The 16,955-nt window shown below is 42.4% G+C and overlaps 5 non-coding genes across 5 annotated transcripts; 3 read left to right on the forward strand and 2 right to left on the reverse strand.

Annotated features, from left to right (window-relative positions):
- The first annotated feature begins 10,136 nt into the window (after positions 1 to 10,136).
- On the forward strand, positions 10,137 to 10,210 carry trnat-agu (transfer RNA threonine (anticodon AGU)). The gene has a single exon. It is a non-coding gene; the product is annotated as a tRNA-Thr (tRNA).
- Positions 10,211 to 11,221: 1,011 nt separating this feature from the next.
- Positions 11,222 to 11,303, reverse strand: trnal-aag (transfer RNA leucine (anticodon AAG)). Its single transcript has one exon. It is a non-coding gene; the product is annotated as a tRNA-Leu (tRNA).
- A 1,678-nt stretch (positions 11,304 to 12,981) lies between these two features.
- Positions 12,982 to 13,055, forward strand: trnat-agu (transfer RNA threonine (anticodon AGU)). Its single transcript has one exon. It is a non-coding gene; the product is annotated as a tRNA-Thr (tRNA).
- Positions 13,056 to 14,066: 1,011 nt separating this feature from the next.
- On the reverse strand, positions 14,067 to 14,148 carry trnal-aag (transfer RNA leucine (anticodon AAG)). Its single transcript has one exon. It is a non-coding gene; the product is annotated as a tRNA-Leu (tRNA).
- A 2,499-nt stretch (positions 14,149 to 16,647) lies between these two features.
- On the forward strand, positions 16,648 to 16,721 carry trnat-agu (transfer RNA threonine (anticodon AGU)). The gene has a single exon. It is a non-coding gene; the product is annotated as a tRNA-Thr (tRNA).
- The last annotated feature ends 234 nt before the right edge of the window (positions 16,722 to 16,955 follow it).

Raw genomic sequence — 16,955 nt, forward strand, 5'->3', positions numbered from 1 at the left:
TGGGGTTTTGGATGTGGATACATCTCCACATGGGGGAAAGGGATAGTAAAATATCAAGGAAAATATAAGAGAAGAAAATGAAATATATGTGCTCACTGCAAAGTAGGAAGAGGTGGTTAGACAAGCAAAACAGCTTTGCAAATAATGTGAAGCGACATTGTTTTGTGTTTATCTGCTCACGAATTTTGCTTCATGTGCCTTAAGCTGTGCAATTTGTATGGTTGTTGAATGAGATTGGTTTCTTCAAAAGCCCGGTCAATTGCCAGTGGAGAGCTTGCCATGCACACCTTCATGAAGACTCCTTTAATTGTCAAGGTGCCTCCTTTGCATAGAATAGTAGCACCAACACTAAGAGAAAGGATGAGAAGTGTCTTTTATCAAGCTATTGCAGTGTTTGTTTGACTGAGGATCCTTGTGTGCTGAACTGGCCTCTGGAGAAGTGTAGTGCAGTAAAAGAGAAGGTTTGTGTCACTCAAGACTGTCACAGAACAATACAATTACAATACTTTTATGAGAGTAAATATAACTGGTGAAACAGAGTTTTTATAATGGTGAAAACAGGATCACCTTCTCTACATTTTTGACTTAAATATTTAAACGACAAGAAATTCTATCACTATGCAATTCATTAATGCAATTTAGCTCCTCTAAATGTTCAAGTCTGGTGAAACAATGCATAGAATTAGGTGACAATATCGGAATTAATTCAAAAGCACAAGATAAAGTTTCAGCAACAAAAATGTGCTCGAAAATATTTTACAAGTAAGAAACCTTACATTCACCTTAAACAACATTCACCCTCTACGTTAGCAGAGAACAGTAGGACAGATAGTGTCACTGGACACTGCGTCACAGAGGCCGATCTCTTCTCCCTCATTATGCAGGCTTACCCACTCATGATGAACTGTCCTCCAGTCATAGTCAGCTGCCATCAACGACTCAGGTTTCAGACTCAGTTCATGTACATATTATACCTTAATTGTACCTGCCACTGCATTACAATAATTTGATCAAAACAACTGCTAGACAATTATCAAATATTTCCTTTCTTCTTTTAGCAGATAAAAAATAAGTATTTATTCCTTTCCTCTCCTACCAGTCTTTGCAAGCCACCCAGTTTTCTCTGAGCCAGTGTGATGTATGAGGCAGTCAAGGCTAACGCAGCCGAGCACTCTAAAGAGCTGGATTGAAGCTCCAGACTCTTTGGGGACGTAAGTTGGAATCCCACTGCTGCCAAATATCTCCAACTATCTCTGTGTTAAGAAGCACTTAATTTTTTGTTGTTACATCCCTTGTTTTAAACCAATTTCATACCAATACATTTAAATAACCACACTGTTCTTACGGCATTGCTTTGTCTGGCAAAAAAATAACATGACACCTCCTTTAAAACACACATTTTCTATGGAGGGAAAAGGAGAACTTGTGCCATTCAAGCGTGATGTCATTTTCTCACGCTCATTTTTAGATGCTTGTGATCGAATCTATGATCCTTATGAGTGCGCTCACCCTCCATAAAGGTACCACAGATATAATGTGCCACGTTTTCAGAGAATTGCTTTAAATACAGGTCAGAAGAAGGCGACATAATGTCCGCTAGGCAGTTCAGCGATGTCAACGGTGTTATCTGTTGTTTAGGTGTAGAGTGCCAGCCGTTACAACCAGGAACCACACAGTTTCAGGCATCAAAAAGACTTCCCCAAAACCCTGATCCTCTTCTTACTCCGATGATGGCATTCAGACATTTCCTGCAACAAAGTCATGTCTTCAACAACACACGTGAAAAGCTTGTTCCCTACCCCTGTAATCCTTCTCAAAGAAGGACCAAGTGTGCTCAGTGTTAAATGCACTGTTCATTATTAATAATAATAATAAACTTTACTTTATATAACGCCTTTTATGGTGGCTTCTCAAAGCACTTTGCAGAATGACAACAATACCATGAAAAAATACAAAGATAAGCAGGATGAGAATACACAGTTAAAGGAGACAGTAGATGGTGGTACTAAATACAGTAGGAGCAAAGGGGTAAAGAATAGTTCATTAAAGGCTCTTCTAAAGAAGGAGGCTCTGAGTCTGGATTTGAAGGAATTTAGACAAGGTGACTCTCTGATATCCTTAGGGATAGAGATCCAGAGGTTGGGGGAATAATCGGAGAAGGCCCTGTCACCCGTAGAGTGTAGACGGGCTTGGGGGACAGATAGGAGACCAGAATTAGAAGAGCCAAGGTTGCGATTAGGGGAGTAGGGCAATAAGAGCTCAGACAGTTACTGAGGTGCCAAGCCATGGAGAGGCTCATAGGTGAGCATGAGGATTTTGAAGTCAACATGAAGCTTGACAGGAAACCAGTGCAAGGACTACAGGATAGGAATAATGTGATGACTGACCAGGTCCAGTGCTAATTTCTCCCTTGTGGCCGCTGGTTCATTTTTGACTGTCGACTCAGAATAAGTCCTCTATTTGACTTGATCAACACCAATCCCTAGAGGATTTCGAAAGGCTGAATCAAAATAACATGTGACTCTGGGTGGACTCCAACCCACAACCTTTGAATGACTTCATTCTATTAACATCTAGAAGTCCAACACGCCCTCCATTGCGCCACAGAGCCAACACTTGTGCTAAAACATAAAACACCTGCAGAAAGCTGTAACACATGCATATCCTTTCATCCTTATATTGAGCTCCATAAATATTGGCAGTGATTGGCCTGCTGTTTATGAATAGATACCACTGGGATTCACACCCAGGATCTCTTGTTTTTTAGTCAGGCACACTAACCAGCTAAGCCATGGCACCAAACATGCAAAATGTTATCTACAGCTTCAAACATCTGTGAGAAACAGGCAGCTTTGCAGTGTTACACCTGCTGGCTCAAAAGGTTAACCTTTTCAAAGATGAAGATCGGGAGAGGATTTCTTTGTCAATTCAATCAAACGTTTCAGAAATGCTGAAAGATTGATGTGATTCATGCGCAGCGCAGGTTCTCGTTTGCTTACAAATAGAATTAATTTCTTACTCCAATCTACTCAACTTCAATTTTTGCTAATCATTTTGTTTAATTGCTTCCTACTGTATACTGTGCTGATTACTGCACTGTTCAATTTACCAGCTGATTTTCATTTCTTGTTTTGTAAGACAAAGAGGCTGTTCAAAATGTTACCTCACACTTCAGCCACTCTTTTATTTCCAAAGGCGCAGAGAGAGATACTACAACAGGTAACACCCCGTGAGAAATATCATGAGCATCTGTAAAACCTCTCTACCTGCCCACTCCCCACACCGACGTGTGTGAGGAGGGTTTTAAAGGGACATTTTGAAGTGTAGAAACATTTTATCGTTCCGTAATTTTCTGTGCAGTTTGTTCCCCTTCAACTCTGCCCAACAACAGAGGTAATGTTTAATACGACAAGAGTAAAGGCACACTGCACATCTGCAAAAGACCACATCCGAGTTTAGTTACAGCAACATCAGAGATTGAAAGGTACAGTAGGTAGTTTTAGATCACTTTTTTATTCAAGTTTCAAGCAACCCTGAATACCTTTTCAAGAAAAATTTGAGAATCCCAGCTAAATCCAGTACGATAGCTGCACTGATCTACAGTATACAGTTAGAACACTGTTTGTGCATTAAAAGAAGACACACAGCTCAGAGCATTTCTAAAACAGGAATTACACATTTCGGAATGCACCCTCCTTTATAAATTAAATAAAAGGTCTGAAGTCTGCTCCAAAGAAGAACTATATTCAGAGCTGCCAAAGAAGTTGAGATTTCACCAAGTGACAGGAAATATCTCAGAAAACGAAGGTACAGTCGTTTCCATGTCGGACAAGAGCTAAAGCCCAGTGTTCTTTGATTGAGTAATGTGAGGAAGGAATATGCTGCAGAAGGTAGTGTGGCTGAGCGGTCTGAGATGCTGGATTTTAAGCTCCAGTCTTTTCGGAGGAATGGGTTCAAATTCCGCTGCTGCCAGGTTCTTCTATGTTAAGACCTTGCTTCCGATGAGAATTTAATCAGTTAAGAATTTATTCGACAGTCTGTCGAGAGATTGAGATATCTTTCAAGATAGTCTTTGTCAGCTCAACATCAAGGCAGAAAAAAGCTTTAATTTGTCTTCTCAACAGAAATGCTCATTGACCCTTTCAGCTTCATGCGGGGAACAACTTTTCAGTCAGTGCGAATCGTAGTGTGCTGTCAATTCCATTTAATATTGCTTTTGGCTTGCATTCAGCTTTTGTCAGTGAAACTCGAATGTTCTGCTTTTTCACACCGAATTGTCAGCAGGAGTACAGTTTATGAAATTTTTGCACACAGCGCTCCATCAGAAATACTTTGTCCAAGTTTAGAAGAAATTGTGTGATTCTCTGCATGCATTCACAACGCATACCTCAACAACAACACCATTCAATGGGAAATTGATTCTGCTTCTTGCTGTTGTTCCTGTGGTTGCGGTAGTTATAAAGTTGAACGCTCTTCCACCTTCTGCTATAGTATTCACTGGGTCGGCTTCATCAATTGGCTCACAAAGGTCAACTGTGATTCGGCTCCGGAAAAAATCAGCAGCAGTGTCGTTATTTTGTCAGTGGGTATGGCTGTCTTTTAAAACATGAAAAACACGCGTTTGTGGATTTCTCCAAATAGCAACGGCAAATTTTAAACCTGCGATAAACATTCTTCCAGTTGAATAGTTTTCCTTCAAGGAAAAGGCAGCACAACAGGGAGAGTCAATATTTAAAGACTTCAGCATCTGTATTGGATTGCTTGTATGCAGACATCGCTCAGAATCCCTAATATTATTCTCCCGAATTCAGTTGTGCAGTGCTTTAGTGGTTTCAGAGTTTCTTTTATCGACACTGCTGTAGTAGAGAAGTGACATAATCACAAACGCAACCATTTGTGCTGGCTGTTTCACTATTAAGCTTTTTTAACTATCACATGATTTTAACTAATTTAACGTCATCTTCAGGAAGGCAAGAGAGCGCTGCGCACTGAGCTGAAAGCTGTGTGAGCTCCTAACTGGGTGTCCTGTGCTGTTACATGCGCTCTCATGTAGATTATCTACCTGCAGCCCAATGACAATAACACCTTGAACTTGTTTCGCATTTGAAAGAAAATGCTAAAGAGCCTGAAAAGATTGAACATTTAAAATATCCATGGCACAAATTGAAAAATTGAAGGACAATACATCAACTGTTTTGGGCGTTCACAAAAGCCTCAGAAACACAGCTACCCAAACAGGTACTTAAAACCTGGACCTCCATATTGAAAGTGTGATGCTTTACCGACTAAGATAAAGACACGACCTGCTAAGCGCTCTTCATAGTTCATAGTTTCTAAAATATTTTTCTTACTTTCTTACTATTGATAGACGATGTATTTAATTTGATAAAAATAACGATTACAAACATTTTAAAATAAGCTGTTTATATGCATGCTCTAATGAAGAAAAGTTAAGTGTCTTGTGATGTATGTGCACATTTCTCAAAAATTAAAAGACATCATCTGAACTGATTTTTTCTACTTTAAATGCTTTCCTACTCTTGAAATATTTCAGTTAAAACTTTTATTTTGAAGTACTTTCCATTGATATTAACACTAGTCCTGATGAATGATCGCTGGGATTTAGAACCAGGACCTCCCGTTAACTAGAGAGGTGTTTTAACTTACTAAGCCACGGCACCAGCAGAAGGCTCCTCTTTTACAGCCATTTGGACACACCGCTCTGAGACATCTGCGTTCAGTAAGTGCTGAGTCTGCTGGCTGAGCAAGTTGCCTCCTTTACACACAATAGCAGACCCGACACTAAGAGAAACAAAGAGAAATGGCTTTTATTGGGCACTTTTCATGTCCAATGTCCTTGACATATCCTAAGGGCGACAGAGTTCTTTTACGACACTACCTTTTCTTTTTTTCTTCTTTCTGTTCTCTTTGATAAAAAAGAGATCACGTAAGGGAAAAACGTCTTTTTTTTTCATGGAGAAAACGTGCACCAGTGTTTAGAAGAAGTGATTAAACATGATACGTGACCCAATACAACTACAAGAGAGAAGTAGAGTGAAAGATTTGATCATTTCACGGCGTTGTGAAACAGTCTTTTCTTTTAATTCTAAATCAATCAGAATTTCAGAGCGACACATAAACCCTTTGTCTGTTTTAAAGAGATGATATTTTAAAACTGATAAGAATTTAGAAAACACGTTTCTCACTTAGAATTTCATTTTAGATGGGGTGATGTATTAAGCCTGTAAAACAAAAGTGGTGTGAAACTTCTTAACTTCCATTCTCGGATGAAACTCTCTTTAAAGTCAGACGTGATGTTTCCCAGATGTGCAGAGTGACTTTATTGTTTTCAAGAGTATTCGCTGCATGAGCTCCTCACCGCATGTCCTGCAGTGCTCTGTTATTTCATTAAGATTATCTATGTGGTGTACAGATAGAACTCAACTGCATGGTGAGAATTCCAGGTTCAGCACCAGCAGAACCTGAAAGATTATTGCCTGACCTCGACATGATTTGAACACAAAACCTTCTGATTGGGAGTCAGACGTGGTACCGTTGCACCACAAGGTCACAAACTGCACTCCTTTTAATTCCCCAAAGAAGAAAAATCTTGCATCCCTAAAAATATTTTTTTTAATGTATATTCTCTCCTGTGAATAGTGTCGCTCTTCCGAAGAGAGTCCTTTCTTCCCAGACCACAGACTATACTTCCTGCACAGCACTCACACAGAGAGTAGATACACCATCTCCACTAATGTCCTCATGAAATTCACATCTTTACCTCTTCCAGGAGGAGCACAATTAACAGAGAATCATCTCTCCATTAAGCAAATAACACAAAACACTGTTTACCTGTCAAGACAGAAAACCAAGCTGCTCCAGGTGAGACTTAAACTCACAACCTCGGCATGACTCCATTGATTATGTCAGTTTACATAGCATGAACCAAGAAGTTAAGGTGGTGTTTTTGATAACAGATCCAGGGACACTGTTTGTTCTTCTTTTCAACTTGATGAAAATAGGTGGAAATTCACCAAGTTTATCATTTTCAATGTTTGGTGTATGGATGTATGGAGGACATCGGAGGTAAGTGATACTGATCAGGTTCTGCTGCTGCTGCTGTCGAACCCGCAACCTGGAGCCCTCACCATACTGTCCAAGGCTGCGGACCTTATATGTCCATCCCTTCTCGTCAAAACTTGTGTTTTCACAGGGTTCCCTTCAGAAATCACAGAATGGAATGAAATAAACCTGCAAATCTCAGCCACTCTTGGTTCTTTTCCTTGAATCTCCAGAAATTCATCGAGTGTATCAATTTCACTGAGACCGAGAAGTGTAAAGCTCTACTTGGGTCTTTGTGGCTCAGCTGTTAACTGAAGGGGTGGTGGTTTGAGCCCTCCCAGAGTCTCTGTGAGCCTTTTAATGAACACACCCTCCTCACTTCATTTCCCCAAGACCGGTCCTGTACCACAATCAAATACAGAGTCCACGGGGGGCAATAGGTTCGCAAATATTGCTCACTGTGTATATAATGAAGAAGCAGAGGTAAATTTCTCATCTGAATGTGGCAGAGCCTAACGCAGCTCATAACAACAGCTGGGGTTTGATCCCTGCACGGGCTATTAGTTGAAAGACCATTATAAATTATGTATAAGAGATTTATCCAGCTGGCTTTTATGTTTCACACTAAATTGAGATCTTGAAACCATAATAATTAGAAATATGTAAAACAACCATGGTACATCGAGAAGGAAAGCTGTTTTACACTGACGTTACTCCTTTCACTTTAATCCACATTGTGAGGACAACTGCACCCTATCAAGGGAAAATGTTGCACAAAAGTTGGAAAGCACACTCTGAATCCATCCATATATTTGATTTCTGCGATCCGTTCAAGGCAGCTTGGCGCTTCACAAGCAAAACAGTTCAGGGAAGAAACGTAGTTTCGTGAACTACTGGTGCATTCAGCACACCATTTGTTTTCACTTGTCAGGATGTCTGAGTGGTCCTGACCAGGTCTAGTGCAAGTGTTCACATTACTCCTATCCTGGAGTCCTTGCACTGGCTACCGGTCAAATTCCGTGTAGACTTTAAAATCCTCATGCTCACCTATAAGGCTCTGTATGGCTGGGCACCTCAGTACCTGTCTGAGCTTTTATCACCCTACTCCCCACCTCACAACCTTCGCTCTTCTAATTCTGTTCTCCTTACTGTCCCCCAACCACGTCTACATTGTATGGGTGACAGGGTCTTCACCTGTTATGTCCCCAAGCTCTGGAACTCTCTCCCCAAGGATTTCAGTGAGTCACCTTCTCTAAACTCCTTCAAATCCAGACTCAAAACCCTCTTCTTCAGAAAAGCTTTTACTTAACTGGTTCCATTCTTCACCCCTCTGCTTTTCTTAGTACCACCTTCCACTGTCTCCTCTATATATTCTAATTGTGTTTTATCTTGTGTATTCTTCTTATTTATTGTTGTTGTCATCCTGTAAAGCGCTTTGAGAAGCCACCTTTAAAGGCGCTATATAAAATAAAGTTATTTATTATTATTATTATTATTATTATTATTATTATTATTATTATTTAACAAGCTCAACCACTGCCAACGATTCGGTGTGAAGAAGCAGAACATTCAAGTTTCACAGACAGAAGCAGCACGCAAGCACAACCAACATTAAAAAGGAGGGAATTAAAACTGAGTTTCTCGAGAGACTGTGAAAAAGCAATTAATTCCCTTTCATTTGAAGTCAGTTGAAAACAACAAAACTACATACAATACAAACAAGAGCACATATACCATATCAATAACATCGGCAGGGGCACATGCTATAATATAATTACACTCTATGAAAAAGGATTACACAAGGTAAATAAAGATAAGGTCCAAACAGCTTGTTCTTACATTTCGAAAGAGTCCGTAAATACCCCTTTACGTCTATTTTGAACTGTTCAAATGTAGGACTCTTCCCAAACCATTTCACTTTATCTCACATTCCTAAACGAGAATGCATCTCCTGTTTTAGAACTATTTTGGGCGGTGTGGCTTATACAACACACCCACAGTATTCTAATCGTGGACTGCAGATCTGTGAATTCGAGGGATCCAGCAATCGTACTGGATTTGACTGGGATTCTGAAATGTCTCTTGCAAAGGTATTCGGGTTTGCTTGAACCTTTAAAAAAAAGTGATCTGAAACTACCCAGCTTACAATCTCTGAGGTAGTTGTCACTAAACTCGGACGTGATGTGGCACACATGTGCCGTGTGCCTTTACTTTTGTAAAAAACTGGTATCGGAAAAAGTTTCTTAATATTTCTTTTGATTAGCATGCAAGAAAATGTGATCATTACCAATGGAATTTCCCGCCAGCGTGGAGCTTGAATTCACAACCTTGAGATTCAGTGTTCAAGAGTCACAGAAGAGGTCGGCCTGGTCTTCAGTTTGCCAACGATAAGCTCCGGCAGTGCTCCTCTGTAAAGCAGATTGATCGGATCGGTTATGTGGGACGCCACTTCGATACTAAGATCGTTTGCAGCACACGCATGGTTTCCCCCCTTCACGCAAAAAACATAGACGAAGGAAGCTCTCTTGTCTTGGGCTGCTGTCTCCCGGATTTAAAGCACTCTGGGTGCCAGCTAAGTCTCTAACAAGCACACTATAAAGACAGGAATTACACTTTGCTCACGTCACGCATGGAATGGCGAGGCTACTTGTTCCAATATTATCTAGTCACACCTCATATGTTGCCGATTCCTAGTTTTCATTTAAGAAAGAGCACTGCAAACACCGTAAACAGTGCAAAACGTGTGATGAAAGAAGTCTTTTCCCCCCTTTGTCTAAAGCAGAACACAGCGGAGTCATGCCGAGGGTTGTGAGATCAAGATTTCAGTGGAGCACTGTCGTCTAAGTCTTTAGCTACATGAGTTGGACATCCTCTTGTACACGGAAAGCAGATTGAGATCCTCTGACATGAAAAGTGCCAGATAAAAGCCATTTCTCATCCTTTCTCTTAGTGGTGGAGCTATCGCATGTAAATGAGGCAACTTGCAAGGCGAGCAGGCTCGGTGCACACCGAACGCAGATGTCTCAGAGCAGTTGAGACGTGTCCAAGTGGCTGTCAAAGGACGGCACTTTGCCGGCGCCGTGGCTTAGTTGGCTAAAGCGCCTGTCTAGTAAACAGGAGATCCTGGGTCCGATTCCCAGCGGTGCCTTTCTTCCTGTCTTACTGTACAGAATTTATCCTTACGGGCAAATCCCATCCCTTTTAATTCAGGTGAATGCAAGTGTTCGTTTCCTTTCTGGAACAACTTGTTTTGAAAGAAATCTATACAGCTTGCGAAAGATGAAACACAAATCTTGCTTATCAGTGAAGAAGAGGTACTCCCAGCAGGCCAGCTAATACCAGCAGTTTTTTTTTCACTCTAACCCAGAGAATGGAGAAAAGCGAGGCGCCTGTGGCTCTGCAGTGTAATCAGTTCGCGAGTTCGGCGGTTAGCTGAAAGAGTAGTAAATGCAGCTCGCCCCAGCCCGTCCTTATTCTTTTAAAGAGGATAAAAAATTAACTTCGCCGCCATTACTACCAGCTTTAAAAGACTGCCATGGGCACGGGAAAGAACACACTACAGATGACTTTTCTGGAACCGAAGCAGAGATTCCTTTACGAACCAACTGATAAAGCTCAGCCAGTGAATACTGTTAACAGAATGTGAAAGCACGATCAACTTTGTAACTGCAACCACAGGAAAAACAGCAAGAAGCAGGCTCCATTCCACATTTAAATCTGTCGTACAAGGCATGCTTCTTGAACGCATGAAGTAAATCCCACGATCGCTTTTGAACTTGGACAAAGTACTTCCAAAGGAGCGCTATGCGCAAAGATTTAACAAGCTCAACCCCCGCCAACGATTCGGTGTGAAGAAGCAGAACATTCAAGTTTCACAGACAGAAGCGGCACGCCAGCACAGCCAACATTAAAACGGAGGGCACACTACGATTTGCATTGACACAAAAGTGATCTGGGCAGACGTCGTTCCCTGCATAACGCAAAAAGTGGGAAAGCGCTTTTGGGTTGAGAGGACGCAAGAAGGTTTTTGTTTTGTGCCTTGATGTCAAGCTGAGAAAGTATCTTTAAACACTTTGCTTAGTTTCTCGAGAGACTGCCAAAAAGCAGTTCCCTCCCTTCCGTCTGAAGTCGGCTGAAAGGGGGTTGCGACAGAAGCACCTGGCAGCGGTGGGATTCGAACCCACGCCCCCGAAGAGACTGGAGCCTTAATCCAGCACCTTAGACCGCTCGGCCACGCTACCCGCTGTGCGCTCTCTCTTTGTCTCATTACTTGCTCGGAGGAGGTCGGGTGGGTTTTGCTCTTGTCGCCCGACTTAGTGGCGTTATGACCGTGGAACCGACTGCACCTGCTTTTTCTGAGATGCTTCCCCTCTCATGGCGAGATCTCGACTTCTTTAACACCTCTGGATAAAGATCTTCTGTGGAGCAGGTTTCAGACCTCTGCGTACAGCACCCTTGATGTCATTTTATTTTTACAGCAGCCGCATCCGGAAAGTTGTGTCTTTTACGTTTTATTTGAACAACAAAACTACATACAATACAAACAAGAGCACATATAACGTATCAAGAAAATCATCAGGGGCACATGCTATAATACAATTACACTTTATGAAAAACGATTACACGAGGTAAATAATGATAAGGTCCGCGCAGCTTGTTCTTACATTTCGAAAGAGTCCGTAAATACCCCTTTACGTCTATTTTGAACTGTTCAAACGTAGGACTCTTCCCAGACCATTTCACTTTATACCACATTCCTAAACGAGGATGCATCTCCTGTTTTAGAACTATTTTGGCTGTGTGGCTTATACAACACACCCACAGTATTCTAATGGTGGACTGCAGATCTGTGCTATAGTTCAGTCGAATTCGAAGGATCCAGCAATCGTACTGGATTTGACTGGGATTCTGAAATGTCTCTTGCAAAAGTATTCGGGTTTGCTTGAACCTTTGATAAAAAAAGTGATCTGATCTGAAACTACCCAGCTTACAATCTCTGAGGTAGTTGTCACTAAACTCGGACGTGATGTGGCACACATGTGCCGTGTGCCTTTACTTTTGTAAAAAACTGGTATCGGGAAAAGTTTCTTAATATTTCTTTTGATTAGCATGCAAGAAAATGTGATCATTACCTATGGAATTTCCCGTCAGCGTGGAGCTTGAATTCACAATCTTGAGATTCAGTGTTCAAGAGTCACAGAAGAGGTCGGCCTGGTCTTCAGTTTGCCAACGATAAGCTCCGGCAGTGCTCCTCTGTAAAGCAGATTGTTCGGATCGGTTATGTGGGACGCCACTTCGATACTAAGATCGTTTGCAGCACACGCATGGTTTCCCCCCTTCACGCAAAAAACATAGACGAAGGAAGCTCTCTTGTCTTGGGCTGCTGTCTCCCGGATTTAAAGCGCTCTGGGTGCCAGCTAAGTCTCTAACAAGCACACTATAAAGACAGGAATTACACTTTGCTCACGTCACGCATGGAATGGCGAGGCTACTTGTTCCAATATTATCTAGTCACACCTCATATGGTGCCGATTCCTGGTTTTCATTTAAGAAAGAGCACTGCAAACACCGTAAACAGTGCAAAACGTGTGATGAAAGAAGTCTTTCCCCCCCTTTGTCTAAAGCAGAACACAGCGGAGTCATGCCGAGGGTTGTGAGATCAAGATTTCAGTGGAGCACTGTCGTCTACGTCTTTAGCTACATGAGTTGGACATCCTCTTGTACACGGAAAGCAGATTGAGATCCTCTGACATGAAAAGTGCCAGATAAAAGCCATTTCTCATCCTTTCTCTTAGTGGTGGAGCTATCGCATGTAAATGAGGCAACTTGCAAGGCGAGCAGGCTCGGTGCACACCGAACGCAGATGTCTCAGAGCAGTTGAGACGTGTCCAAGTGGCTGTCAAAGGACAGCACTTTGCCGGCGCCGTGGCTTAGTTGGCTAAAGCGCCTGTCTAGTAAACAGGAGATCCTGGGTCCGATTCCCAGCGGTGCCTTTCTTCCTGTCTTACTGTACAGAATTTATCCTTACGGGCAAATCCCATCCCTTTTAATTCAGGTGAATGCAAGTGTTCGTTTCCTTTCTGGAACAACTTGTTTTGAAAGAAATCTATACAGCTTGCGAAAGATGAAACACAAATCTTGCTTATCAGTGAAGAAGAGGTACTCCCAGCAGGCCAGCTAATACCAGCAGTTTTTTTTTCACTCTAACCCAGAGAATGGAGAAAAGCGAGGCGCCTGTGGCTCTGCAGTGTAATCAGTTCGCGAGTTCGGCGGTTAGCTGAAAGAGTAGTAAATGCAGCTCGCCCCAGCCCGTCCTTATTCTTTTAAAGAGGATAAAAAATTAACTTCGCCGCCATTACTACCAGCTTTAAAAGACTGCCATGGGCACGGGAAAGAACACACTACAGATGACTTTTCTGGAACCGAAGCAGAGATTCCTTTACGAACCAACTGATAAAGCTCAGCCAGTGAATACTGTTAACAGAATGTGAAAGCACGATCAACTTTGTAACTGCAACCACAGGAAAAACAGCAAGAAGCAGGCTCCATTCCACATTTAAATCTGTCGTACAAGGCATGCTTCTTGAACGCATGAAGTAAATCCCACGATCGCTTTTGAACTTGGACAAAGTACTTCCAAAGGAGCGCTATGCGCAAAGATTTAACAAGCTCAACCCCCGCCAACGATTCGGTGTGAAGAAGCAGAACATTCAAGTTTCACAGACAGAAGCGGCACGCCAGCACAGCCAACATTAAAACGGAGGGCACACTACGATTTGCATTGACACAAAAGTGATCTGGGCAGACGTCGTTCCCTGCATAACGCAAAAAGTGGGAAAGCGCTTTTGGGTTGAGAGGACGCAAGAAGGTTTTTGTTTTGTGCCTTGATGTCAAGCTGAGAAAGTATCTTTAAACACTTTGCTTAGTTTCTCGAGAGACTGCCAAAAAGCAGTTCCCTCCCTTCCGTCTGAAGTCGGCTGAAAGGGGGTTGCGACAGAAGCACCTGGCAGCGGTGGGATTCGAACCCACGCCCCCGAAGAGACTGGAGCCTTAATCCAGCGCCTTAGACCGCTCGGCCACGCTACCCGCTGTGCGCTCTCTCTTTGTCTCATTACTTGCTCGGAGGAGGTCGGGTGGGTTTTGCTCTTGTCGCCCGACTTAGTGGCGTTATGACCGTGGAACCGACTGCACCTGCTTTTTCTGAGATGCTTCCCCTCTCATGGCGAGATCTCGACTTCTTTAACACCTCTGGATAAAGATCTTCTGTGGAGCAGGTTTCAGACCTCTGCGTACAGCACCCTTGATGTCATTTTATTTTTACAGCAGCCGCATCCGGAAAGTTGTGTCTTTTACGTTTTATTTGAACAACAAAACTACATACAATACAAACAAGAGCACATATAACGTATCAAGAAAATCATCAGGGGCACATGCTATAATACAATTACACTTTATGAAAAACGATTACACGAGGTAAATAAAGATAAGGTCCGCGCAGCTTGTTCTTACATTTCGAAAGAGTCCGTAAATACCCCTTTACGTCTATTTTGAACTGTTCAAACGTAGGACTCTTCCCAGACCATTTCACTTTATACCACATTCCTAAACGAGGATGCATCTCCTGTTTTAGAACTATTTTGGCTGTGTGGCTTATACAACACACCCACAGTATTCTAATGGTGGACTGCAGATCTGTGCTATAGTTCAGTCGAATTCGAAGGATCCAGCAATCGTACTGGATTTGACTGGGATTCTGAAATGTCTCTTGCAAAAGTACAGCTTGCGAAAGATGAAACACAAATCTTGCTTATCAGTGAAGAAGAGGTACTCCCAGCAGGCCAGCTAATACCAGCAGTTTTTTTTTTCACTCTAACCCAGAGAATGGAGAAAAGCGAGGCGCCTGTGGCTCTGCAGTGTAATCAGTTCGCGAGTTCGGCGGTTAGCTGAAAGAGTAGTAAATGCAGCTCGCCCCAGCCCGTCCTTATTCTTTTAAAGAGGATAAAAAACTGCACCTGCTTTTTCTGAGATGCTTCCCCTCTCATGGCGAGATCTCGACTTCTTTAACACCTCTGGATAAAGATCTTCTGTGGAGCAGGTTTCAGACCTCTGCGTACAGCACCCTTGATGTCATTTTATTTTTACAGCAGCCGCATCCGGAAAGTTGTGTCTTTTACGTTTTATTAGAACAACAAAACTACATACAATACAAACAAGAGCACATATAACGTATCAAGAAAATCATCAGGGGCACATGCTATAATACAATTACACTTTATGAAAAACGATTACACAAGGTAAATAAAGATAAGGTCCGCGCAGCTTGTTCTTACATTTCGAAAGAGTCCGTAAATACCCCTTTACGTCTATTTTGAACTGTTCAAACGTAGGACTCTTCCCAGACCATTTCACTTTATACCACATTCCTAAACGAGGATGCATCTCCTGTTTTAGAACTATTTTGGCTGTGTGGCTTATACAACACACCCACAGTATTCTAATGGTGGACTGCAGATCTGTGCTATAGTTCAGTCGAATTCGAAGGATCCAGCAATCGTACTGGATTTGACTGGGATTCTGAAATGTCTCTTGCAAAAGTATTCGGGTTTGCTTGAACCTTTGATAAAAAAAGTGATCTGATCTGAAACTACCCAGCTTACAATCTCTGAGGTAGTTGTCACTAAACTCGGACGTGATGTGGCACACATGTGCCGTGTGCCTTTACTTTTGTAAAAAACTGGTATCGGGAAAAGTTTCTTAATATTTCTTTTGATTAGCATGCAAGAAAATGTGATCATTACCTATGGAATTTCCCGCCAGCGTGGAGCTTGAGTTCACAATCTTGAGATTCAGTGTTCAAGAGTCACAGAAGAGGTCGGCCTGGTCTTCAGTTTGCCAACGATAAGCTCCGGCAGTGCTCCTCTGTAAAGCAGATTGTTCGGATCGGTTATGTGGGACGCCACTTCGATACTAAGATCGTTTGCAGCACACGCATGGTTTCCCCCCTTCACGCAAAAAACATAGACGAAGGAAGCTCTCTTGTCTTGGGCTGCTGTCTCCCGGATTTAAAGCGCTCTGGGTGCCAGCTAAGTCTCTAACAAGCACACTATAAAGACAGGAATTACACTTTGCTCACGTCACGCATGGAATGGCGAGGCTACTTGTTCCAATATTATCTAGTCACACCTCATATGGTACCGATTCCTGGTTTTCATTTAAGAAAGAGCACTGCAAACACCGTAAACAGTGCAAAACGTGTGATGAAAGAAGTCTTTCCCCCCCTTTGTCTAAAGCAGAACACAGCGGAGTCATGCCGAGGGTTGTGAGATCAAGATTTCAGTGGAGCACTGTCGTCTACGTCTTTAGCTACATGAGTTGGACATCCTCTTGTACACGGAAAGCAGATTGAGATCCTCTGACATGAAAAGTGCCAGATAAAAGCCATTTCTCATCCTTTCTCTTAGTGGTGGAGCTATCGCATGTAAATGAGGCAACTTGCAAGGCGAGCAGGCTCGGTGCACACCGAACGCAGATGTCTCAGAGCAGTTGAGACGTGTCCAAGTGGCTGTCAAAGGACAGCACTTTGCCGGCGCCGTGGCTTAGTTGGCTAAAGCGCCTGTCTAGTAAACAGGAGATCCTGGGTCCGATTCCCAGCGGTGCCTTTCTTCCTGTCTTACTGTACAGAATTAATCCTTACGGGCAAATCCCATCCCTTTTAATTCAGGTGAATGCAAGTGTTCGTTTCCTTTCTGGAACAACTTGTTTTGAAAGAAATCTATACAGCTTGCGAAAGATGAAACACAAATCTTGCTTATCAGTGAAGAAGAGGTACTCCCAGCAGGCCAGCTAATACCAGCAGTTTTTTTTTCACTCTAACCCAGAGAATGGAGAAAAGC

The sequence above is a fragment of the Atractosteus spatula genome, chromosome 10 (genome assembly GCF_055471065.1).
Source record: "Atractosteus spatula isolate fAtrSpa1 chromosome 10, fAtrSpa1.hap1, whole genome shotgun sequence".
Taxonomy (NCBI): Eukaryota; Metazoa; Chordata; class Actinopteri; order Semionotiformes; family Lepisosteidae; genus Atractosteus; species Atractosteus spatula.